Source organism: Musa acuminata, chromosome BXJ2-1 (genome assembly GCF_036884655.1).
Source record: "Musa acuminata AAA Group cultivar baxijiao chromosome BXJ2-1, Cavendish_Baxijiao_AAA, whole genome shotgun sequence".
NCBI lineage: Eukaryota > Viridiplantae > Streptophyta > Magnoliopsida > Zingiberales > Musaceae > Musa > Musa acuminata.
Window position 1 is genome coordinate 14,040,381 of NC_088338.1, and position 25,576 is coordinate 14,065,956.

Consider the following 25,576-nt stretch of genomic DNA (forward strand, 5'->3'; position numbering starts at 1 on the left):
TTGCCTATATTCAATAGCTTCGAATGTCTTCTCCACTTGACGAATCCAACGTTCAGCAAAGATTGGATTTGGTTTGCCCTCAAAAATTGGTGGTCCCAATCTCTTAAAGTGATCTAAGGTATTATTCATACCCTGTGGAATTCCATCTCGCTCCTCCTGACGCTCAAAGTATCCTCTAATAGCATTGAGGACTCCATGTACGTCATCTTGACAATTGACGGATGCTAGGGCATGAGGTGCATTTTGCGAAGTCGGAGAAGCTAGCCCATAATCAGTGACAAATATATATGAGGACTGGGTTTGCTCTACGATGCGTGGAACTTCTAAGTTATTGTTTGTTCGAACACCTGACCATAAGCACCCTGAGTGACAAGACCACTAATCTCTGAAATTGGCTCCATTACTTCTATAATAGGTTAAAGACAATCATCGGTTAAAGTCAATCAGGGGACCTAATACATACAGGCCCTAGATCATGCTTTGATACCATAAAAGGATGTTACATCTTGGATTTTTTTTTTTCATATCTTTTCATACATTCAGAGTCAAGTAGATAAACATCACTTTATTCATCATTTATAAACATTTATTATAATTCATTTATTCATCAAATCATAAGTAGAAAAATAAACATGGTGATGTTAACTTCAAGAATCAGCCAAGTGGCTCTACTTAGCAATAGAGGAAGGTCCGCTCTCTATTGGAATCCGATTTAGTACTAAAGGGAGGTTGCTCTAAAAATCAAAAATAAAAAAAATTCAGTAACGCTGAGTAGGAACCCCAAAAGTCAACTCAAATGAATACATGATCAAAATTCAATCATCCCATTGGCGTATATCAAATACCCGAAGGAGCACTCCCCCAACAGCGGATGAAGAGGCTTTATCCTACAGGATGAGTTTGTGTTCTCTCAATAGCGGATGGAGACAAACTCATATCACACTCCCAATAGCGGATGGAGTGGTGTCCCTCACCCGCCAAAGTGGGGACACGTTCGTCCCAATAGTGGATGGAGGAACCATCCAGCCGCCACGTCTGACGGCCCGCTAATCCCCGAAGGGAATCACCCTACCTGCTCTCGACAGGGAAATAACATAATCTCACACTGGTCAATGTCCATATCGAGATAAAATAACACATTTAAAACATCTCTTTCAAATATCATCAATATCAAATAATACAAATTAGCCCTCAATTGACTTGAACCCTAGTTCAATCGATCCAATTGAACTCAATTTACTAGAATCTAACTGAACCGATCTTTAATCCTTATTTAACTAGTTTGGAACCACCCTAGACTAGTATAATTTGGACTAGATTAGGTTAAACTGACTTGAATAAGTCAATCGATTCGGAATCACCCTGAGTCAATCTAGACTAATCAAGCCTAGTTTAGTTCAATCAATATTTGGGCTCAAATCCAATAACAATATTGGGCTAGATTGGGCTAGCCCATCTATTGGTCATGTGCATTACACATGACTAGGCATGCATCACACAAGGCTGGCCTAGCCCTGACCCATGGACTGTTCATGTACGTCGCATATGATCGCCCATGATGGTTGGGTTGGGTTAGCCTATGAGCCAAGGCCTGACCCGTGGGTTGGGCTTGGCTTACGGGCTAGGCCTGGTCTACTAGTTGGGCCTAGCTAGTGGGTTGTGGCCTAACCTATGATTTGGGCTTGGCCTGTGAGCAATTTCAATCCAATTCATATCCAATTTTATATAACAACAAATATTCACTAACAATTATATAAACAAAAAAATATAATAACACATTAAAAGATATATTATAAAATAAGCTTTAATACAAGGAAATAATCTTCTAAATTCAAATAAAAAACATACTTTCAACAAATGTATAATTTCAAAATATTCTAGTCAAATAAATTTTAAATCATTAAGGATAGTACATTTTAATTTTCAGTTAAAGATATCAAAAATTTTAGATAACATATTTTAATTTAACAAAAATCTCAATCCAAATAAGATTAAAGGCAAGTTGTAATGTCAGGAAATATCATATATTTAATACATGAAACATGTAAATTTTTAACATGTTTAAATCTTAAAAAAAAAAGAAAACCATAAGCAGAGGTCAAAGAACATTATAAAAACTTCAATTGATAGACTTTAATGCAATAATAAAAATTTTGACATTTAAAGAATTGATAAATATTTTTCAAACTACAAAACATTCAACATTTAAAAAATCAAAATAAAAACTAAAACTTTCATTTTCAAGAAAGGTAGGGAAACCTACCTCTCGTCAACAGGGTGTAACTCCTCGTTCCTCTCGTTGTTAGGCTTCGTTATGTGAGAATCGAAGGAGAGAAATCCCTCCCCTTAAATAGGAGGAGGTGAGCCTCCATTAAAGAAAATTTATTTTCATTTTCATATTTATTTAATATAAATTATTTCTATTTAATATACTAACAAATATGATATCACCCTATTTGGAATACTTAATAGTTATTTCCTAATTCGTATTAACAAATAAGGAAATAGATTAAGATTTCCTAAATTACAATAGCAAGTAAGGAAAAAAATTATTTCCTAACTTAATTATTTGGTTTGATTACACCTAAACTAGTATAATACATGCACAGTCATATGCAGTCCACATGAGCTGACCCAACTTAGCGCAGTGCTATGTAGTCTAGCCCATTGCCTTTACTTTGTTTAATTTTGGCCAAAGCATTAATTGAATTAAATCAAATTTGATCAATTTAGATCGATTCAGGGTGATCTCGAACTGCTTTGATTTATCCTAGTCTGTTTAATCTAAATTAAACTCAATCTAGTCCAAATTATATTAGTCTATGGTAGTTCCAAACAGGTTAAATAAGGATTAGAGATCGGTTCAATTAGTTTCTAAGTAAATTAAGTTCAATTAGACTGATTAAGTTAGGGCTCAAGCTAATTGATTGTTAATTGATATTATTTGACATTAATAATGCTTGAAAGATAAATTGAGATGTTTTAATATATTATATCATCCCGATATGGACATGATCAGTATGCGATGATTTTGTTTCCTTACAGAGGGTATGTAGAGCGATTCTCTTTGGAGATTAACGGGTCATCAGACGTAGCGACTGGATGGTTCCTCTATTTGATGTCGGGAGGAATGTGTCCTCACTTTGACGAGTGAAGGACACCACTCCATCCGCTATTGTGAATACGATATGGGTTTGTCTTCATCCGCTGTTGGGAGAACACAAATTCATCCCATAGGATAAAATATATTCATCCACTGTTAGGGGAGTGTTCCTTTGAGTATTTGATATATACTAGTGGGATGATTGACTTTTAGATATGTATTTGTTTTACAGTTGATTTATAGGGGTTCTTACTCAGTGTTACTAAAATTTCTTCGTTTTATTTTTTATTTTCAAAGCAGCCTCCCAATATCATTAGATCGGATTTCAATGGAGAGTAGACCTTCCTCTACCATTATGTCACGAACAAAGTTGTAAACGGGGTGTTTAATGTAATGCTCATTTATGTTCGTGTCTTTCGGTTTTGTTCATGCTTTACACAGCATGTAGAAGGCTGACAATAGGCTTAGAAGCCCTATTTTAGTTGGCTTTGGTGGTCGCTTTAGGCTTGTAAACGAAGGTTGTGTCATGTGGGCACTTGTGGGGATTTCAGTCTATAGTGGACCATCTTGGACTCTTTGATATGTGATCGTTCAGAGTTTGCAAAGTCTATGTTTGTAATTTGCATTGGCTACAAAGTGTTTGCTGAAATGGTTGCTTGTGGATCTCGAGTGAAATGTTTTCTCTAACCCATTTTCTCTTTTGTAGGTCTTAAGGGCCTATAGGAGGTTTCGGGGAGGCTGACCTTTGCGGACGAATACGCAAGGGTGCCGCATGACTTAGGTAAAATCAGTTAAGTTCGTGACATTTGGTATCAGAGCGAGACAAGCACATATATAAACACTTAGCATACAAACGTGGGGGACCTAACGGAGTTGTGTTGAGGGCAGCCAGCATGCGCAACCGTTTGGGGGAAACAAGCATTGAGATGTAGGGAAAGGAGTCGCTCAGAGGAACAAGCATCTAAGATTGGCATTCAGAGGAATGACCAACCCTTCGCGCGAGAGGTACCACAAGGATAAACAAGCTGGGAAGAATACCTAGCGTACAAAGGTTGGGATGGCTAAGTTTGAGCTACGGCTCGACGTTGGTAACCAAATTTGATAGTGCTCAAGACAAGCGGGGCACTTAGTAAATGATGAGACCGTACAAAGTGGGATGGGTTTCTCAACGACCAAAAGAATTGTGTATAACTTGCAGAGGGGAATTGCTAACTTAAAGAATTCGGTACTCATGCAAGGGCTTGTATGTGGACGATGGAATGTTCATGGTCATCCCAATGCGACTGAAACTCAGCGCCATCTAACAAGTTTCTCTTTAGCATGAGAATGATACGTACGTAAAATGCTGAAGTGTGCAGCAAGTTCAACATATTGCTAGGCCTTGACGGGTGTAGTGTGGGCTGTATTGGCAAAGAGTCACAATCTAGCAAGTGCGTTTGCGAGGACAGATCAATGCATCGTTTATTCGGCGAGGCGGAGTAGTCTAAGGGGATGGTTGTCTCTGAAACTTTTAGAGGGAAGGATGCAAAGAGAGAAGTTGCTCCAATGGGATAGATATCTAAGAGAGATAAGCCTCAGTTCTCTAGAGAGAGAATCATGTACAACGGAACGTACATGTTGAGGAGTAACTTAAGACAACTCCACAAAGCTCAACGAACAGAGCGAGCGGCGAGGAGTCGTTGCATGATCTCGCATGAGGTAATGCATTGGTGGATGTATTGCGAGATCAAGTGGGGGTGCGACCCCAAGGCAACACCAAATGAAGGCACACTTAGAGCCGATATAGATCGGACTTAACAGAGGGCTAACTCGTGGAATAGTGGGTGCGAGAGCCACCATCAATTCAATGCAAATCGAGGAGCGGAGCAACTTGGGTGTAACTTGGTGAAGTGCCCAAGCCACATGAAGGGAGTTGGTATAGAAGATGGAATATAGAGCGGAGGCACGAAGCTTTCCTTGGACAGAACGCTTGCAGAGGCAAGAGTGGGATCATGTCATTCCATGAGTCCCTTATTCTGATGGAGCAGACTCATCCTGCATGGTGCCAAAGACGAATGAAGCTTCGAGGCACATACACCTTATCTCGATGAAGCATTTGACGAAAGAACTAAGGTGACTCAACTTACGAAGGCGAAGTTAGGGTTAGAAGGCCTTGGCACGAGGCAAGAGGACGCGAAGACAAGTACTCTTGAAGAATATGCCATAGTGTTGTAATTCGAGTTACCATGAAGGAAGCGATGCGCAGTGAAGATTATGCTGGTGAGGGCAGAGGCCCAAGATCCAAACAATGGTGCACCAATTTAAGCGAAGTTAGTGGACTTCGGGAGCTGTTAAGTGACAAACTATCCTAGAGCTGTGCTTCATCCGAGTGTGACCTGAGAGCAAGTGGACGGAGGTCGATTGTCAAAGGAGCGAACACAATCGAAGGTAGCAGAGGCCCTGTAATGTGTTGGCAAAGGCCACGTATGAAGAGATCGCAATATGAGTTCATCCCACAATGATCAGAATGTAATTGAGATGTCACTAGGAGGCGACATAGTGCGGCGAATCGTGGTGAAACAATTCAATGCAATGCGACACACATGGGACAAATCCCGCGAGGGATTGGGTCATACAGAGGTATGATCGAGAGCTCCACTTCGGGGAACAACACGACGGCAAGAAGGGCTTTGGATTCAAAAAGTGAATACCATGGTACCATAGAGGCGAGTCTTCCATGCGTGCATCGAATTTTGCATCGAATGAAAGCCTTGGTCATCACCATATTGTCACGAACGGTCGTCGCGCACCCACAACAACTCCGTTCAACAAACCGTTTGTCGCTCTCATCCAAGGATTGCAATACCGACCCGTACCGCCCGGTACGAGCGGTACGTACCGGTCCGATGGTATATCGGTACGCGGACCGCCCGTTACCGGGCGGAACGAATAATAATATTGTTGAATCTCGGATTTTGATGATGAAATCAATTGATGGGTTAATTGATCTAATTCATATTATTGAGTTAAGTGTGCAGGATTAACTACGATAACCAGAAAACACAAAGCAAGAATACCGGAGTCAAGATCGATGGATGTTTAAGAGTCCGAAGAATCGTCGGAGATGCTGCCGGAACCAACCGAGAAGAAATCGGGAACCTATCGGAAGTTCGCCGAAGAGATCGTCGGAGGTTCACGGAGATCACCGAGAAGGCTTGGCTACTCGTTAAAGTCATCACAAGATCGGGAGCTTGATGGGAGTCCGTCGGAAGAAGTTCGTCGGAAAGCTCGCCGAAACAAGACTCGACGTTCGCGGTTGAAAGCTTGCTTAGGATGTGTTTTTGTTATGTAGTTCACTTGTAATTAGGATTTGGATTAAGAAATAATCCTATATCCTAGTTAGGGGCCAATTGGGCCCAAAGTCAGAGTTGGTTTAGGCTAAAAATTAAGCTAAACCAGCGAACTAGAGAGCCAAGATTGAAGCCCAACTAGTGGCTGAAAACACTGTAGGCGGTGGCACCGCCTAGCTGGGCGGTGACACCTCCTTGGCTGGGCGGTTGCACCGTCCAGCACCCGAGCGCTGGGCGGTGGCACCGCCTGGTTGGGCGGTGGCACCTCCAGCACCGGAAACCCTAAGAAAATTCAAATTTTGGAGCCCAAAATTTGAATCCTCTTGAGGCCTATAAATACCCCTCTAATCTCAGCTGAGAGAACAACTTTTGAGAAGCATTTTGATTGAGAGAAAAGTCTTAGAAAGTCTTAGCAAGTCTTGTTTTCAATTTGCTAGAGAGTTCTCCTCCTCCTTTCTTATTGAAAATTTGTAAGAGGTTGAGCTGCTTGTAAAAGGTTGTAAGAGGGGTGTTTACCCTTCCATTTCAAGAGACTTGCTAGTGGAAGGTGAGAGCCTCATCGAAGAGGGGCCTCACAAGTGGAGTAGGTCATTTGACCGAACCACTCTAAAAATCGGCGTAATCTCTGGTTTGCTTTTTATTATTGTCATTTACATTACTGCAAATCTTCTTACTGCTTTAGTTCCTCATTACTCTTGCTGCGCAACTTTAAGAATACGCCTTCAAGTTAAATTTCTCAAGTTTCGTTCTTAACGTACGAAAGATTTTGATTAAAATCAAAGTTTTAATCCGCTGCACTAATTCACCCCCCCCTCTTAGTGCCGCTCCGATCCTAACAAGTGGTATCAGAGCAAGGTTATCTCTCATATTTGGTTTAATACCCAAGAGAGATGGCTTACTCCGGCATGCAAGAGGGCCATTCTATTGCACGACCACCTTTGTTTAATGGGTCGGATTACACATATTGGAAGACTCGCATGAGAATCTTCCTCATTTCTATGGACTTTGAGCTTTGGTCTATTGTCGAGAATGGATTTCAAAAATCTTCTCTTCCGATGAGCGAATGGGATGAATCGGAGAAGAAGGTTTTTGCTTTAAATGCAAAGGCTATGAATGCCTTGTTTCGTGCACTAGACAAAAACGAATTTAATCGTGTTTCAATGTGTGATTCGGCTTTTGATATTTGGAGAACTCTTGAGGTCACTCATGAAGGCACTAGCCGAGTGAAAGAGTCCAAAATCAACATCCTTGTGCACTCTTACGAACTTTTCCGAATGAAACCAAGTGAGTCCATCGGAGACATGTACACCCGGTTTACGGATGTCATCAATGGACTCAAAGCTCTTGGTAAAGATTTTACTAACTTTAAACTAGTAACTAAAATCTTAAGATCCCTCCCTAAAAGTTGGGATCCAAAAGTTACGGCCATTCAAGAGGCCAAAGACCTTAAAGCATTCCCTCTTGAAGAACTCATTGGGTCTCTAATGACCTACGAAATGACATGTCAAGCTCATGACGAGCTCGAGAACCCCCTTCCAAAGAACAGGAAGGATATGGCACTCAAATCACAAGAAGACCAGTGATAATGACATTGCACTTTTGACTCAAGTGATGAGGACAGTGATAATGACATTGCACTTTTGACTCAAAATTTTAAGAAATACTTAAGAAAGAACAAATTTAAAAACAAATTTGAACAAAAGAAGGACCAAGTGATTTGCTATGAATGCAAAAAACCGGGACACTACAAGAACGATTGTCCTCAAGCCAAAAAGAGAACATCGAAGAAGAAGGCGTTCAAGGCAACGTGGGATGATTCAAGCGCATCCGAAGAAGAGGAGTCCAACACCGAGCAAGTTGCTCATTACGCGCTAATGGCGTTAGGAGAAGAGGTATATGATTTATTTAATGAAGAGTTATCTTTTGAAGAACTATCTATTGCTTTTCATGAATTATTTGATGAATGTAGAGCTGTTAGCAAGAAGTTAAGTATCTTAAAGAAAGAGCATGCTTTGCTACAAGATAAGTTTGATAGTCTTCAAACTCCTCCATGCTCTAAGTGTGAGCACTTAGAAGCAATAAAAAATGAAAATTTGCTTCTTAAGGAAACCTTAAACAAGTTTAAGGTTGGTAGCAAAGGATTAGATATGATCCTTGCATACAAGGGTCACATCGCAAATAGAAATGGAATTGGATTTGTAAAAGGATTACATCAAAATCCTACCACTTTCATAAAAGGACCTACATTACATGTTTCCTCTTATATGAAATGCAACTTTTGTTGCAAATCCGGACATATTGCCTACAAATGCCCATTTAGGAAAATTAGTTCACAAAAATTAATATGGGTTCCTAAAGGAACTATAAAGAATTCAATAATAAATAACAAAGTTAGTGGGTCAATTTTTGAGGCACCCAAAATCAAATGGGTACCTAAAAATCATCCTCTTTTGTAGACAAACCCACAAGCTAGGAGCAAGAGATGGTATCTCGATAGTGGATGCTCAAGACATATGACTGGAGATCCATCTCATTTCTCTATGCTCACTAGCAAAGAAGAAGGGTACGTTACCTTCGGAGACAACAACAAGGGCAAAATCATTGGCAAGGGAACTATTGGTAACAAATTTAATTTTTCCATTGATGATGTCTTACTAGTTGATGGATTGAAACATAATCTCTTGAGTATTAGTCAACTATGCGATAAAGGTTACATCGTTAGATTTGAATCAAATATGTGCATTATTGAAAAACCAAATCATAACATGACTATGATTGCTTTAAAACAAAATAATGTCTATACCATCAATCTTGATGAACTAAGTAATGAAATGTGCTTCTCCGCCGTAAATAATGATGCTTGGCTTTGGCATAAGAGATTAGGCCATGCAAGCATGAAAACATTATCTAAGATCTCATCTCAAGAATTAGTACGAGGAATTCTAAATATAAAGTTTATTAAGGACAAAGTATGCGATGCATGTCAACTAGGCAAACAAATAAAAACAAGCTTCAAACCAAAAAATCAAATTAGCACTACTAGACCATTACAATTGATCCATTTGGACCTATTTGGACCAATTGATACAACAAGTCTAGGTGGAAGCAAATATGCTTTTGTGATTGTGGATGACTACTCTAGATACACTTGGACCTATTTCTTAGCTCACAAAAGTGATTGCTTCAAGTGTTTCTCTAAATTTTGTAAACTCACTCAAAACGAAAAAGGCTTCATGATTTCATCAATTCGAAGTGATCACGGTGGTGAATTCCAAAACCGTGACTTTCAAAATTTTTGCGAAAGTAATGGGTACAATCACAACTTCTCAACTCCAAGAAATCCTCAACAAAATGGAGTAGTTGAAAGGAAAAATAGAAACCTACAAGAAATGGCAAGAACTATGTTGAATGAACATAGTTTACCTAAGTACTTTTGGGCCGAAGCCGTAAATACGGCTTGCTACATCATGAATAGAGTCCTAATAAGACCATCCTTATCCAAAACTCCCTATGAATTATGGAATAACAAAAAACCAAATATCTCCTATTTTAAAGTTTTTGGTTGTAAATGCTTTATTTTAAATGAAAGGGATGCTTTAGGAAAATTTGATGCTAAATCCGATGAAGGCATCTTTCTTGGTTACTCTTCCGTTTCTAAAGCTTTTCGGGTTTTTAATAAAAGAACTTTAGTAATTGAAGAGTCTATTCATGTAGTTTTTAATGAAATTTCTAATTTAAAGAAAAATGATTTTGATGATGATCTTGGTTTTGATAATTTGAATTTAAATGAACCCTCTCCTCAAAATAGCCATTTGAATGCATCTTCTTCCGAAATTTCTTTACCAAAAGAATGGAAGTATGTAGATGCTCATCCAAAAGAGCAAATTATAGGAGATACATCAAAAGGGGTTCAAACTCATTCTTCTTTCAAAAATTTCTGTGCTAACGCCGCTTTCCTTTCTCAAATTGAACCTAAATGCATTGACGAAGCCTTAAAAGATGATTTTTGGATCATTGCAATGCAAGAAGAATTGAACCAATTTGAGAGGAATGAGGTATGGAAGCTTGTTCCTAGACCAAGTGACCACTTAGTCATAGGTACTAAGTGGGTCTTTAGAAACAAGCAAGACGAAAATGGTATCGTGGTTAGAAACAAGGCTAGATTAGTGGCCAAAGGTTTCAACCAAGAAGAAGGTATCGATTACGAAGAAACCTTCGCTCCCGTGGCTCGATTAGAAGCCATAAGGATGCTCCTTGCCTATGCTAGTAGTAATAATTTTAAACTATTTCAAATGGATGTTAAAAGTGCTTTCTTGAATGGTTTTATTTCCGAAGAAGTATTTGTCGAACAACCTCCCGGATTTGAAAATTCTCTTCTTCCTAATCATGTATTCAAATTGACTAAAGCTCTCTATGGCTTAAAACAAGCTCCTAGAGCTTGGTATGAAAGGCTTAGCTCCTTTCTTATTTTAAATAATTTTACCAAAGGCAAGGTTGATACTACATTGTTTATTAAACATTTTGAAAATAATTTTCTTATTGTGCAAATTTATGTTGACGATATTGTGTTTGGCTCTTCGGATGAATCACTATGTGAATCATTTGCCAAATGTATGAGTCTTGAATTTGAAATGAGTTTAATGGGTGAATTAACTTTCTTTTTGGGATTACAAATCAAACAACTTAGTGATGGTATATTTCTTAACCAATCCAAATATACATTAGAATTGTTAAAACGATTTAACATGGATAATTCAAAAGCAATAAACACCCCTATGAGTACTGCGACTAAGTTAGATATGGATGAAAATGGTGAAAGTTTCGATCAAAAAACATATAGGGGAATGATAGGTAGTCTACTCTACCTCACCGCGACTAGACCGGATATTATGTTTAGTGTAGGACTTTGCGCTAGGTTTCAATCTAATCCTAAATTATCTCATCTTAAGAGTGTTAAAAGAATATTTAGGTATCTTAAAGGAACTCCAAATTTAGGATTGTGGTATCCAAAATCTGAAAAATTCGATCTAATAGCTTATGCAGATGCCGATTTTGGCGGATGCAGGATAGATAGAAAAAGTACATCCGGAACATGCCAATTTTTAGGACATGCACTTGTTTCTTGGACTTCCAAGAAACAAAATTCAGTTGCACTATCTACGGCGGAAGCCGAATACATTGCTGCAAGTGCATGTTGTGCACAAGTAATTTGGATGAAAAATACATTAGAAGACTATGGAATTCACCTTGAAAATATTCCCATAAAATGCGATAATACTAGTGCCATATGCCTTACTAAAAATCCAATTCAGCATTCTAGAACTAAGCACATCGACGTTAGGCATCATTTCATACGCGATCATGTCCTTAACAATAATGTTGTTCTAGAATTCATTGACACAAAGCATCAATTAGCAGATATATTCACAAAAGCCTTGAATGAAGACCAATTTGAATTCATTAGAAGGGAATTAGGTATGTTAAATTGTCCCTAAACAATAAACTTGTTTGATTGGATTTTCCGTAAAGTTTTTCATCTTCTTTCCATCTCTCATTCTCCTTCAAATTCCATATGACATGTTGTGAAATCTCGAAATCGACTTCGATGACTTGATTATGAATTTCAAGTTAGCGATTTGATTTAAATAAGTTTTATCTAAATCATAATCTTGATCTTGCAAAATTGGAATCACAAATAATATCTTTTGGCATTCATGAATTGATACTTACAAATATGAAAGTATTGGCATTCATGACTTGAATTTGATTGAAACATTGTATGCTTAAATTCATCATTCTCCTATGTTTCAAAAATTCTTTAAATGCCTTATGTGATGATTAAAAAGTAATGTTGAGATTTTCATGAATTTGACGATTTGAATGAGTTTGTATTCGAATTATGATCTTGACTTCGTGAAATTACTACTTGAATTTTTTTATCCCAATCTCTCTCTTATACATCTACAATTTCTATTATTCATAGAAAGAAGAGATTAGATAATATGAATACATGCTGAATTTTCCTCTAAAATGAACTCTGCGTAAATATTTTTGCATACTTAATTTTCAATGATAAAATCGTTGTATGACAAAATATGTGCTTCAAGTCTCATTTTCCTTTTTGTTGATGACAAAGGGGGAGAAAAGTGATGACTTATATCATTCTTAATAGCATGACAAAATATGCCTTGCAAAATCCTTGAGAATATCACAAGATTGATTGATCATATTGAAAGCATGCCTTACATCGATATCATGAAATTCATGTTGAAAATCTTTATCTCCTATCGTAGTAAAAATTGTCCCATATCATTTGACTTATGATTTTCATCGAAGTTTCGCATTTACTATTGCTTAATTAGAATAACGATAAGCTCTACGGTTAGAACTTATCGGTTTATGCTTGAATTCAATGGATGAAATTCAAGTGTTTTCATCTTCTCATAATATGGCATATAGATAGGGGGAGTTATGTTTAACTCCGTCATCAATTGATTGTCATCATCAAAAAGGGGGAGATTGTTGAATCTCGGATTTTGATGATGAAATCAATTGATGGGTTAATTGATCTAATCCATATTATTGAGTTAAGTGTGCAGGATTAACTACGATAACCAGAAAACACAAAGCAAGAATACCGGAGTCAAGATCGATGGATGTTTAAGAGTCCGAAGAATCGTCGGAGATGCTGCCGGAACCAACCGAGAAGAAATCGGGAACCTATCGGAAGTTCGCCGAAGAGATCGTCGGAGGTTCACGGAGATCACCGAGAAGGCTCGGCTACTCGTTAAAGTCATCACAAGATCGGGAGCTTGATGGGAGTCCGTCGGAAGAAGTTCGTCGGAAAGCTCGCCGAAACAAGACTCGACGTTCGCGGTTGAAAGCTTGCTTAGGATGTGTTTTTGTTATGTAGTTCACTTGTAATTAGGATTTGGATTAAGAGATAATCCTATATCCTAGTTAGGGGCCAACTGGGCCCAAAGTCAGAGTTGGTTTAGGCTAAAAATTAAGCTAAACCAGCGAACTAGAGAGCCAAGATTGAAGCCCAACTAGTGGCTGAAAACACTGTAGTCGGGCTGAAAACACTGTAGGCGGTGGCACCGCCTAGCTGGGCGGTGGAACCGCCCAGCACCCGAGAGCTGGGCGGTGACACCTCCTTGGCTGGGCGGTTGCACCGTCCAGCACCCGAGCGCTGGGCGGTGGCACCGCCTGGTTGGGCGGTGGCACCTCCAGCACCGGAAACCCTAAGAAAATTCAAATTTTGGAGCCCAAAATTTGAATCCTCTTGAGGCCTATAAATACCCCTCTAATCTCAGCTGAGAGAACAACTTTTGAGAAGCATTTTGATTGAGAGAAAAGTCTTAGAAAGTCTTAGCAAGTCTTGTTTTCAATTTGCTAGAGAGTTCTCCTCCTCCTTTCTTATTGAAAATTTGTAAGAGGTTGAGCTGCTTGTAAAAGGTTGTAAGAGGGGTGTTTACCCTTCCATTTCAAGAGACTTGCTAGTGGAAGGTGGGAGCCTCATCGAAGAGGGGCCTCACAAGTGGAGTAGGTCATTTGACCGAACCACTCTAAAAATCGGCGTAATCTCTGGTTTGCTTTTTATTATTGTCATTTACATTACTGCAAATCTTCTTACTGCTTTAGTTCCTCATTACTCTTGCTGCGTAACTTTAAGAATACACCTTCAAGTTAAATTTCTCAAGTTTCGTTCTTAACGTACGAAAGATTTTGATTAAAATCAAAGTTTTAATCCGCTGCACTAATTCACCCCCCCCTCTTAGTGCCGCTCCGATCCTAACAAATATATATATATATATATATATATATATTAATAATTTAAATAAAATCGAGGCGACGTCGCGTCGCCTCGGCGATGTCACCGAGGCGACACGACGTCGCCTTTCTCAGCGACGCAGCGCCTTTCTCGGCGACGTCGCCGAGGCGACACGACGTCGCCTTTTTCGGTGACGTCGCTATATATATATATATATATATATATATATATATATATAATTTAAATAAACGTCGCCTCGGCGACGTCGCCCCGTGTGGGGAAGGAAAAGGCGACGTCGCCGAGGCGATGCGACGTCGGCCAATAAAAAAATAAAAAAAATAAATATAATATATATATATACATATATCGCTCGGTATACCGCTCGGTATACCGAGCGGTATACCGTTCCGTACCGTACCGAGAGATCGTCGAAACTCCGGTACAGTACGAAATTTTAAACCTTGCTCTCATCTACATGTACAAATATTTGGCAGCCTGTTTTGCCTTGATTTTGAGTCATTTTGCTTGTAAAAATGTAAGTTCGAACAAGCTGCAGCGTTACAAAGCGACCACTCACCGAACCGAGCAAAACAGCCCCAAAATAGCTTTGTTTTCGTGTGCCGCGGGCTGATTTCTGGAATTTGCCTCCGCTCACCAAAACGTCAGCCATCTCAGCCCCTTTGAACCTCCCGGGTGGCACAGGGCTGGATGGGGCTTCGGTATAGTACCGGGTGTTGAACACTCATTCGCAAGTTTGCACGTTGCCTTGACGGGAACTTATTGTCACGCCCGGGACTCGGTGAGCAGCTGTTTGTGGGCTTGCAGCTGTTCGTTCAACCTTCTAAAGCCCTTGTTTTCCCCCTCTCCCTCTTTTCTCTTGTGCACGCAAGGTGCTCGCTGAATTGCTTGTAAAGCTTCCCCTCTTTTCGCGAGATGTCGGGACTTGTCCGTCGCTTGTTCTTTCGAACTAATCAACTTACTCTTTTACAGGTCCTTCGGGACCTACGAGAGGTTACAAGTGAGCTGATCTTTGCAGAGCAATATCGCAAGGGCGAAGCGCGACTTAGGCAACGCAAGCTAAGTTCACGTCTTGGCCGCAAGGGTGCCTCACGCCTTAAGCAATTCCAGCTAAGGCCGTGACATTGTGGTATCAGAGCGGGCAAGCACTTCGAGCAAGCAGCGAAGGAACTTTGCAACTTCGCTATGGCAAAGCATCGTGGCGAATCCAGCAAGACGGGGCAAGCCGGACCCTTGCCCCAAGCAGCTGCAGGTGGGCTGCATGTGCACACTCGCTCTCATGCTGTTGGAATCGCTCAAGAGGAGCACGGCAGCGAACATGATGAGCGAGAAGTTAGCTACTCTCCACGAGCGGAGGAGGCGCAATCTGGAGCGCCAACTAGGAAAAAGAGTCACAAGGAGAGACTCACAACGGCAGAAACCCGCCTGGATGTTCTTGAAGCGAGCGTGGAGGAACTCTACCATGGCCAAAAAAGGCTTGTTGGGGTAGAGAGCTCGCAAGAGGAAGCGGAGTCCAAGATCGACAAGGTCGAGGCCCTAGTCGACCGACTGTCTGATGACACCAAAGACTCCGTGCAACATTTACAGGATGTTGTGGCGGAACTCATTTCAAAGGTGGCCATGCTCACAAGAGCACTAAATGCGGGAGGAAGCAACACCCGCGTTGCACCACCACAAAACTTGAGGGCACCCGAGCCTCATGGTTATGGAGGGGCCAGAGATGCCAAAGAGCTCGAGAATTTTCTGTTCGACATGGAACAATACTTTCGAGCTACGAGGCCCGATTCTGAAGATACCAAAGTTTCTATAGCAACAATGTATCTGAACGGAGATGCGAAACTTTGGTGGTGAACCCGTTGGGAGGAGATCCAACAAGGTCGGTGTTGGGTTGACACATGGGAAGACTTGAAGCGGGAGTTGAGAACTTAGTTCCTACCTGAGAACACAGAGTTCGTCGCAAGAAGGAAGTTGAGACAACTCCGCAGAGTTCCACCATTCGAGACTATGTGAAACAATTTTCTGCACTAATGCTGGACATACAGGACATGTCCGAGAAGGACAAGTTGTTCAGCTTCCTCGATGGTTTGAAGCCATGGGCTCAACAGGAACTAAATCGAAGGAATGTCACCGATGTGGTCGGGGCAATTGCTGCTGCAGAAAGGCTCACCGACTTTGTTTCCTCCGAAAACCCAGGGAGAAGGAAACAATCTTCAGGCAATCACCCTCCAAACCATTCTCGAGGGAAGGAGCTCGGGGGCGAACAAAAGAAGAAGAGTTCCCACAAAGGGCCAAGACCGAAAAGCAAGGCCCCGAAACTTGGTGGATGCTTCTTATGTGGAGGCCCACAAAAACAGGCACTCAATGCGCTAACAGCTTCCATCCACCCTCCCAAATCGGACAAGGGCAAGGCTGTCGCCCTTAGTTCGAGTAGTTCTGAAGCCAGCAGCAACGATGAGGAGTCGCAAGGACCCCGGATAGGAGCCATGCGTTTGTTGAACGCCATGCGGGGTCAAGTGGGGGAGAACCCGAAGACAAGGCAACAAAAAGCAGGAAGTGGCGAGCTAATGTATGTTGACATCAAGCTCAATTGTCAAACAACTCGTGCAATGGTGGACACGGGCGCTACCCACAACTTTATAGCCGATCGAGAAGCAAAGCGACTTGGGTTGATCTTGGAGAAGAGCCTAAGTCGAATGAAGGCGGTGAACTCGGAGGCCAGGCGAATCTCCGGGTTGGCGAAGGGAGTCCCCATCAAAATCGGGACATGGAGCGGGAACACCAACATGATGGCAGTGCCATTGGATGACTTCCAAGTGATTCTTGGAATGGAGTTTATGCACGCGGCGAAGTTGGTGCCAATGCCGTTCTTGAACTCCCTATGTGTGATGGGAGGCGACGATCCCTGCGTGGTTCCTGTCTCTCGGAGAGGAACCAAGGAACCGCAACATATATCGGCGTTGCAACTAAAGAAAGGGGTGCGAGAAGGTGAATTAACCTTCGTGGCTGCGATGAAGCTAGAGCCACTTGACGAGAAGACCATTCAAGAACCTATTGTGGTGGCGAACGTCCTGAAAGAGTTCAATGACGTTATGCCACCCGAGTTGCCGAAGACTCTTCCACCACGCAGGGGCGTGGATCACAACATCTAGTTGGAGCCAGGAGTGAAGCCTCCAGCGAGACCACCCTACCGCATGCCCCCGCCAGAGTTTGCAGAACTCAGGAAGCAGTTAGGTGAACTGCTAAGTGGTGGTCTCATCCGCAGCTCTAAAGCACCTTTTGGAGCTCCAGTTCTCTTCTAGAAGAAACAAGATGGGAGCCTTCGATTATGCGTCGACTACCGAGCCCTCAACAAAGTGACAGTGAAGAACAAGTATCCCATCCCGCTCATTGCGGACTTGTTCGACCAATTGGGCAAAGCCAAGTATTTCTCAAAACTCGACCTTCGGTCGGGGTATTGGTAGGTGCGCATTGCTGAAGGCGACGAAGCGAAGACTACATGTGTGACCAGGTATGGAGCGTTTGAGTTCTTGGTGATGCCTTTCGGCTTAATCAACGCTCCGGCCACGCTCTGCACTCTCATGAACCAGCTATTCAAGGAGTATTTGGATAAGTTCGTGGTCGTCTACTTGGACGATATGGTCGTCTACAGTCAAACGCTCGAGGAGCACGTCAAACACCTTCGGATAATTTTCAAGGTTCTCAGGGAGAACACTTTGTTCGTGAAAAGGGAGAAATGTTACTTTGCTCAAACTGAGATCTTATTCTTGGGACATCGAATCGGTGATGGCTCCATTCGGATGGATAAGTCGAAGGTGCAAGCGGTTGCGGAATGACGAACTCCAAAGAAGGTGCCAGAGTTGAGATCCTTCTTTGGTTTCGTCAACTATTATCGACGCTTCATAGCGGGATATTCGAAGCGTGCAACCCCACTGACGGAGTTGTTGAAGGAGCAGCCTTGGAAGTGGTCTGACAAATATGAAATAGCATTCCAAGATCTGAAGGCTGCTGTTATGGAAGAACCAGTGCTCAAATTACCAGACTATCAGGAGCCTTTTGAAGTCCATACAGATGCTTCGGACTTCGCTATTGGGGGAGTACTCATGCAGGAGGGTCATCCGGTGGCCCACGAGAGCCGCAAACTCAACGAGACCGAGCGGCGGTATCCAGTGCATGAGAAGGAGATGACAGCGGTGATCCACTGTCTACGAGTTTGGCGACACTATCTCCTCAGATCGCGATTTCTGCTGAGGACGGACAACATCGCTCTGAGCTATTTCCAAACTCAGAAGAAGCTCTCCCCAAAGCAAGCGCGTTGGCAGGACTTCCTTGCTGAATTTGATATGGCAATAGAGTATAAGCCTGGGAAGGCAAATGTCGTGGCCGATGCATTGAGTCGGAAAGTGGAGCGTGTGAATGCCGCACAATTGGAGGGCGGAGGCCAAGCAAGTCAGTTGCACTCCAACTTCCTTTCCAGGATCAGGGATGGACTGTATAGTGACCTCCAGGCAGTTATCCTGATGCAGCTCATCAAAGAAGGCAAGGCACGACGATTTTGGGTCCAGGAGGGACTCGTTTACACAAAAGGGAATAGGGTTTATGTTCCCCGAGTAGACAATTTAAGGCGTGAACTCTTAAAAGAGTGTCACGATTCCCTTTGGGCTGGACACCCAAGCATTCACAGAACGTTGGCTCTCGTGGAGAGGGCCTTCTACTGGCCGAAGATGGGGACTGATGTGGAGGAATATGTTCGAACATGCCTTACTTGCCAACAAGACAAGGTGGAGCAGCGGAAGCCGATGGACTTTTGGAGTCGTTGCCCGTACCAGAAAGGCCGTGGGAGAGCATTTCCTTGGACTTCATATCAAGCTTGCCACTTATAGGGAGACTCGGATCAATACTCGTGGTGGTTGATCAGTTTTTAAAGTATGCAACTTTCGTTGCTGCTCCCCTACACTGTTTAGCAGAGGAGGCGGCCAAGCTGATGATGAAGGATGTGGTGAAGTATTGGGGAGTCCCGCACAATATCATTAGTGATCGAGACGCTCGGTTCCTGGGACGATTCTGGACCGAGCTATTCAAATTGTTGGGGTCAAAGTTATACTTCTCTACAAGCTTCCACCCTCAGACGGATGGCCAGACTGAAAGGATAAACTCGCTCCTGGAGCAATATCTTCGGCACTACATGAGTGCCAACCAACGAGATTGGGTGAAGCTGTTGGACATTGCCCAATTCTCCTACAACTTGCAGCGGAGCTCTGCATCCAACAAGAGCCCCTTCGAGATCATTACCGGACAACAACTATCGACTCCGCACACCATGGCCATTGGGTATACTGGGAGTAGTCCGTCAGCCTACCATTTCGCAAAGGAGTGGCATCGAAATGCAGATATTGCGCGGGCTTACTTGGAGAAGGCGGCAAAAAGGATGAAGAAGTGGGCAGACTTGGCAAGGCGACTGCAAGAGTTCAAAGTTGGCGATTTGGTGTTGGTAAAGCTCCAACCAGCATCACTCCAATTCTTTAGGAACAAAGTCCTCAAAGGATTGGTGCGCAAGTATGAATGGCCTTCCCAATTATCAGCAGGGTAGGCAACATCTCTTACAAGTTGCAGCTGCCGGCGTGGTTCAAAATTCACAACGTTCTTCACGCCAGCAACCTAAAAGCCTACCACTCGGATCCGCAAGATGCTTCCCGAAGTGTTCCAACTCAGCTACCTCCCATCACAGCCTCCTACGAGAAGCGAGTTGAAACCATTCTGGCGGACCGCAAGATAAAGCTACCCAACGGAGCTGAGCAGACAGAGTACTTGGTGAAGTGGCGAAAGCTTCCCCGAACTGAAGCCAGTTGGGAGCCTGAAGACGCCCTACGACATGAAGAAAAGATCATCGACAACTACCAACAAGCGTCGACGAGGGCGTCGATAGTTTAGATGGGGGAGAATGTCACGAACGGTCGTCGCGCACGCGCAACAACTCCGTTCAACGAACCGTTCGTCGCTCTCATCTACATGTACAGTTACTTGGCAGCCTGTTTTGCCTTAGTTTTGAGTCATTTTGCTTGTAAAAATGTAAGTTCGAACAAGCTGCAGCGTTACAAAGCGACCGCTCACCGAACCGAGCAAAACAACCCCAAAACAGCCCAAAACAGCTCAGTTTTCGTGTGCCGCGGGCTGATTTCTGGAATCTGCCTCCGCTCACCAAAACGTCAGCCATCTCAGCCCCTTTGAACCCCCCGAGTGGCACAGGGCTGGATGGGGCTTCGGTATAGTGCCAAGCGTTGAACACTCATTCGCAAGTTCGCACGTTGCCTTGACGGGAACTTGTTGTCGCACCCGGGACTCGGTGAGCAACTGTTTGTGGGCTTGCAGCTGTTCGTTCAACCTTCTAAAGCCCTTGTTTTCCCCCTCTCCCTCTTTTCTCTTGTGCACGCAAGGTGCTCGCTGAATTGCTTGTAAAGCTTCCCCTCTTTTCGCGAGACGTCGGGACTTGTCCGTCGCTCGTTCTTTCGAACTAATCAACTTTCTCTTTTACAGGTCCTTCGGGACCTGCGAGAGGTTACAAGTGGGCTGATCTTTGTGGAGCAATATCGCAAGGGCGAAGCGCGACTTAGGCAACGCAAGCTAAGTTCGCGTCTTGGCCGCAAGGGTGCCTCACGCCTTGGGCAATTCCAGCTAAGGCCGTGACAATATGGGGGTTGTGTACCACCAAGAGGGAATTCCGAGTGCAAATACCATTGAGTCCCATGGGGGACTTGATTATACAAAGGTATGATCGAAGTGGTTAGAGAGTTAGACTGCTCCAAAGCTCATATTCGCTTAAGGGAGTCTGGCAAGTCAGAGGACAAGGCCGAGTAAGCGAAGCGGCTGGAGAGTTGGACTGCTCCAAAGCTCATATTCGTTTAAGGGAGCCTGGCAAGTCAGAGGACAAGGCCGAGTAAGTGGACGTTGCTACCAAGGAAGCTAAGGAGAATAGAATCGACGCAAGCCCTACAACATGATGGCGAAGGCCATACATTAAAGTTGTAGTCTGTCTTTCCATCGATCAAGGGGAATTGCTCGAAGAAAACAGAGGTGAAGCAGGTGGTTGAAATGGGCGAGGAAGCAATGACGAGTCCAGAGGGACCTAGCTACCCAAAACCAAGTATCGGTTAGAATGGAGGTAGACTCAAATGAGTGCCATAGTGTCGCTGAGGCAGATCTACCGATCGCAAAGAAAGGGATGCAGATGTGAGGCGACGGATAGTAAGGCCATGGGCATGGCAACGCCATGGTACCGCAGACGTGGGACTTTCATGGAGTCATCGATCCCTTGCTCTCATGAAGGGAGAGCGCTTGGTCGTGAAAAGGGCTGAGGAGGTGGAGAATGCAGAGATAAACTCCAAGTACCGAGATAAGGCTAAAGGGCAGAGGCCAGGAAACTTCGTAAGAACAGTGTCAACAAGCTTCTCATCAAGATAGTGAAAGTGGAGGATTTCAGGTCGATGCAAGAGTGCTCAACCAAAGAACGAAGTAGACAATACGCGGTGTTATACCTTGGCTCCTCAGAGGAGTAGGCGGCAGAGATGATGGAGAAGACGGTACAATCCCAGAGGCGACCAAAACTATGTCATGTGGGCACTTGTGGGGATTTCGATCAATAGTAACCCATCTTGGACCCTTTGTTGTGTGATCATTTAGAGTTTGTGAAGCCTATGTTTGTAATTTGTATTGGTTATAAAGTGTTTGCTAAAATAGTTGCTTGTGGATCATGAGTGAAACGCTTTCTCTAATTCGTTTTCTCTTTTGTAGGTCCTAAGGGACCATAGGAGGTTTCGGGAAGGCTGACTTTTGCGGACGAATACGCAAGGGTGCCGCACGACTTAGACAAAACCAGCTAAGTTCGTGACAACTAGGTAGAGGTTGTTGGATTTTATTTTTGAGTTGACATCACTATATTTCTCAATAAAGCCTATGGCTACTTTTGATTTATATTTTGATGAATAAATGAGTTATAATAAATATTTATAATTTATGCATATTAATAAATTAATATTTATTTATTTGGCTCTTGTTGTACATATGAAAAGATGTAATCCTATGAAAAAAAGAATCCAGGATGTGACAACTATGATCATATATATTAAGGTGGAGATTCCGGTAAAAACTGAATTCCTTTTCTTCCAAGTAAATTGCTGTTTCTCTTCCTGTCTTACTAATGCTCTTTATGGTTGCATTTGGCTCAGGATTAAGAAGGTTCAACGGGTTGGTTATTGGTTTAACTGCGAAACACTTGAGAGTCTAGAAGGTGTAACTTAACTTGGTCAGATACCAGATTCAGATAATTTTACTTCTTTTTGACTCTGAATTAATGCAATCTAAGACTGGGATATAGGTTTCCGTTGGAAGCAATGGTATATTCTTGGCTATCTGTTTGACTATGATGCTTGATATATTAACCTTTATCCTTATTATCTCAATTATGTGATGGCAGGAATGAAGAAGAGAATGCTGAAAGTACTCCATATATCTGACTTTTTATCTGCGGTCAGAGAAAGGGACCTAGAAAGTCACTTGTCCAAGGGGAAGGTTGGTTTAAGCTTTTTTACTTTATAATTTTCTGTAAAGTGGTCTTCACAGCTCAATTTGTTAGGTTGCTCGTTGTCATCTAGTTGTTGAACTTCGTACATGTGCCTCTTGTAGTTCTGCATGTGACCATGAATACCGATGAAGATATAGACTGTTTTATCAAATTATTTCAATCACTCGATTGTGAAAGGCCACAAATGACAGTGAAAAAGGTATGACTGCTTCACAGTCATAACTGTTAACAGTGAAAAAGATGAGTTCATCAATGTCTCAACTCAACTTGGACATTTACTTAATAATGACCAGCCTCAATTTTTCGAGGCATCAGATCAGTTTAACATAGCAAAAATTAAACTAAATAACAGTATCACCTTCAACTTTTACAACTAACCAACGAACACTGCCAGTTCATAGTCCATTGGACTTAATAATACCTCGGTTGTGGTAATCGGTGAAGGCTACTTGCCATGCCTTAATATTTGTGTTCTCTAAGTCTAATATTCTTCGGTAGATGTTTTTTTGTCCCTTTGGTTATTAGGCTGTGATTCTTGCTGTTCTTCTCTGTTTTGTGGTCCTCAGCAACCTATTCTCCACCATTCTCCTTCTTCATGTATGGTGAGTTGCTCGATTTGGGAAAAGGCAAATCTAAAGAGACACTATTTCCTGTTTCTTTTCAGTCGGTGAGATGACATTCACAAACATTTATATGTAGAAAGTACCTCGGTGTATAAGTACTTGATAGTTAGTTTTTTTTTTTTCTAAATTTGATTTAACTGTTCTCTACTGGTTATGGCCATCTGCTCCTGATCCTATGCAGCATTAATCCTAGTCATGACTTTAGAAGGTTTTGCGGTCTGTGATGATTATGCGGTTGCTATCGTTGATCTTCGAGAAGTTGTTATTGTGGTGATGGCTGTGAATACCTTCGAGGTCACCTTATGAAATTAGGTAAAGAAGAGAACAGTCTAGATCACCTTGTTCTCCAGATAGAAGCCGAGAGAAAGAGCAGACAATAGGCCTCGGTCTGATGGCTATGATAGGTAAATTTGTTCTTTTTTTTTTGCCTAAACCAGGTTGTCAATCTGGCTGGCATTGCTGTTCAATTATCTTGTTCTTTGAGTTTTTAATTCTTACAATCTGTCTACTGCACTTTTGCGTTTTGTGCTTATCATTATTAAAGATTGTAGACTATTTTTAGACTGTAGAAGAAATAGGGAAACTCATGAACGATGTTTTTACTGTGGCTATAAAGAGTTTGTTTTTTTGATCTGTACAGGCAGCTTCTTGATATCATTATCGATGGGATGATGCCAGTCTCCGTAATCACAGAATGAAACTGTTGTTGGAATTTGAAATTTAGAAAGGACAGCTACTTGCGGCCATCTATCGCTTGTCTGTTGGAACGCCGAGCAATGGAGAGGATGCCCGAGGACGACGCTTTGGCCATTGTGGTCGGGTGCCTGCCATGTGGTGCAGACCTTTCCGGTTCCTCCTGTGCCCCATGCTGCGCGTCGTGGTATGGTATCTTCGTACCTCGACGTACCCTTCATCCCATACCCCGCTGCACCAAGCACTGGTTCTGAGGTGGGAGGAGATAGATAGCCCACAGGAAATTAGAGCCAGTGAGAACCGTGTTGGTTGTAAGTTAGGCAGTATGGTGGTACATGATAACTCAGTACTGTTGCACTGTGCAATCTGAAAGTTTTCTTTTTCGCAGAGCGTTCTTGGACATTGAGGCTGGGGTGGCATACGCTAGATGCCACTGTGACTGGCCCTTGTACCTGCAGGACCTCGTGAAGGTTTGGCACAAGCAAAATGGAGTTCGTACCCATCACTTCAGGATTGCAAGACCACAGCAAGGATGAGAAGAGGTACCGTCCTATTACAGTTCTGTGAAATTTTTTTCTCATGCCAAATGCTTTAAAGCATCTCAACCAATGCTTAAGATCAGCTTAAAGCCATGGTCATATACTGATGGACTGGATTCGTCAGTAAATGAGAGAGAAAAAGAGTCCTGTGGCAAGGTATGGAATTCATTGATTCCCGGACAGGAGGAGTCACAGGTGTCTGTTTGAGTTGTGTCCAGGAATGAGGACTGTGGCCGTAATCTGATCAGGACCGAAGGTGTCTTTTAAAAACATTCTAAGATCTTCCTTGAGTTACTATTTGCAATTCAGGCCTAGAATTGAAAGAATCGAGTTGCATATATTGAACTTGGTCCCTAACTTACAAACTTAAACTACTAAAATTCTTTTGAGTCTGATTGAAATTTTATAAACTCTAATTAGTTTGGTTTAAACTCATCGTTATTTGATATTATTAGTATCGTGGAAAATTTGATCCGAACAAATCAAAATAAATAAACAAGAAAAGATTGATTAGTGAAGGTATAAAGATCAGTTGCATATGAATAGGAGATATTCAAATAAAAAGATGGACTAAAAGAATAATTCTATTATATATTAAATATATCAATCTAATTTAGACTCATCATCATTTGGCATATATATATATATATATATATATATATATATATATATATATATATAAGATAAATGATGATGAGATTTGATAAAAAAATAAAATAGTTTATTTTTTAAAACAATTTATGTTATTTTACTAATTTGAAAATTTTTAAAATATCATTTTTAACTGTGTGAAAAAGATTGTTTTATCTTTTCTTTTGTCAGATCCATTGTTGTTATCGCTTCTGATGATCTTATCGACTTAGTTGTTGCATATCTCGCTTGCGAGGGCGGTTTTACAAGCAGCAACGACGAGTTGTTTGGG

The 25,576-nt window shown here is 42.0% G+C and overlaps 1 long non-coding RNA gene across 10 annotated transcripts in view; it reads left to right on the top strand.

Moving 5' to 3' along the window:
- LOC135598998 (uncharacterized) overlaps positions 1-25,033 on the top strand; it is a 33,993-nt gene extending 8,960 nt beyond the window's left edge. For 2 of the 10 annotated variants that reach the window (XR_010481767.1, XR_010481769.1), the window contains exons 2-5: positions 22,010-22,113; positions 22,444-22,611; positions 22,692-23,826; positions 24,063-25,031. This is a non-coding gene — a long non-coding RNA (uncharacterized LOC135598998). Of the gene's footprint in view, positions 1-22,009; positions 22,120-22,443; positions 22,612-22,691; positions 23,827-24,062 lie in introns of all 10 variants that reach the window. The other 8 variants (XR_010481771.1, XR_010481775.1, XR_010481774.1 and 5 more) reach the window with 7 other exon arrangements.
- Positions 25,034-25,576: the final 543 nt, after the last annotated feature.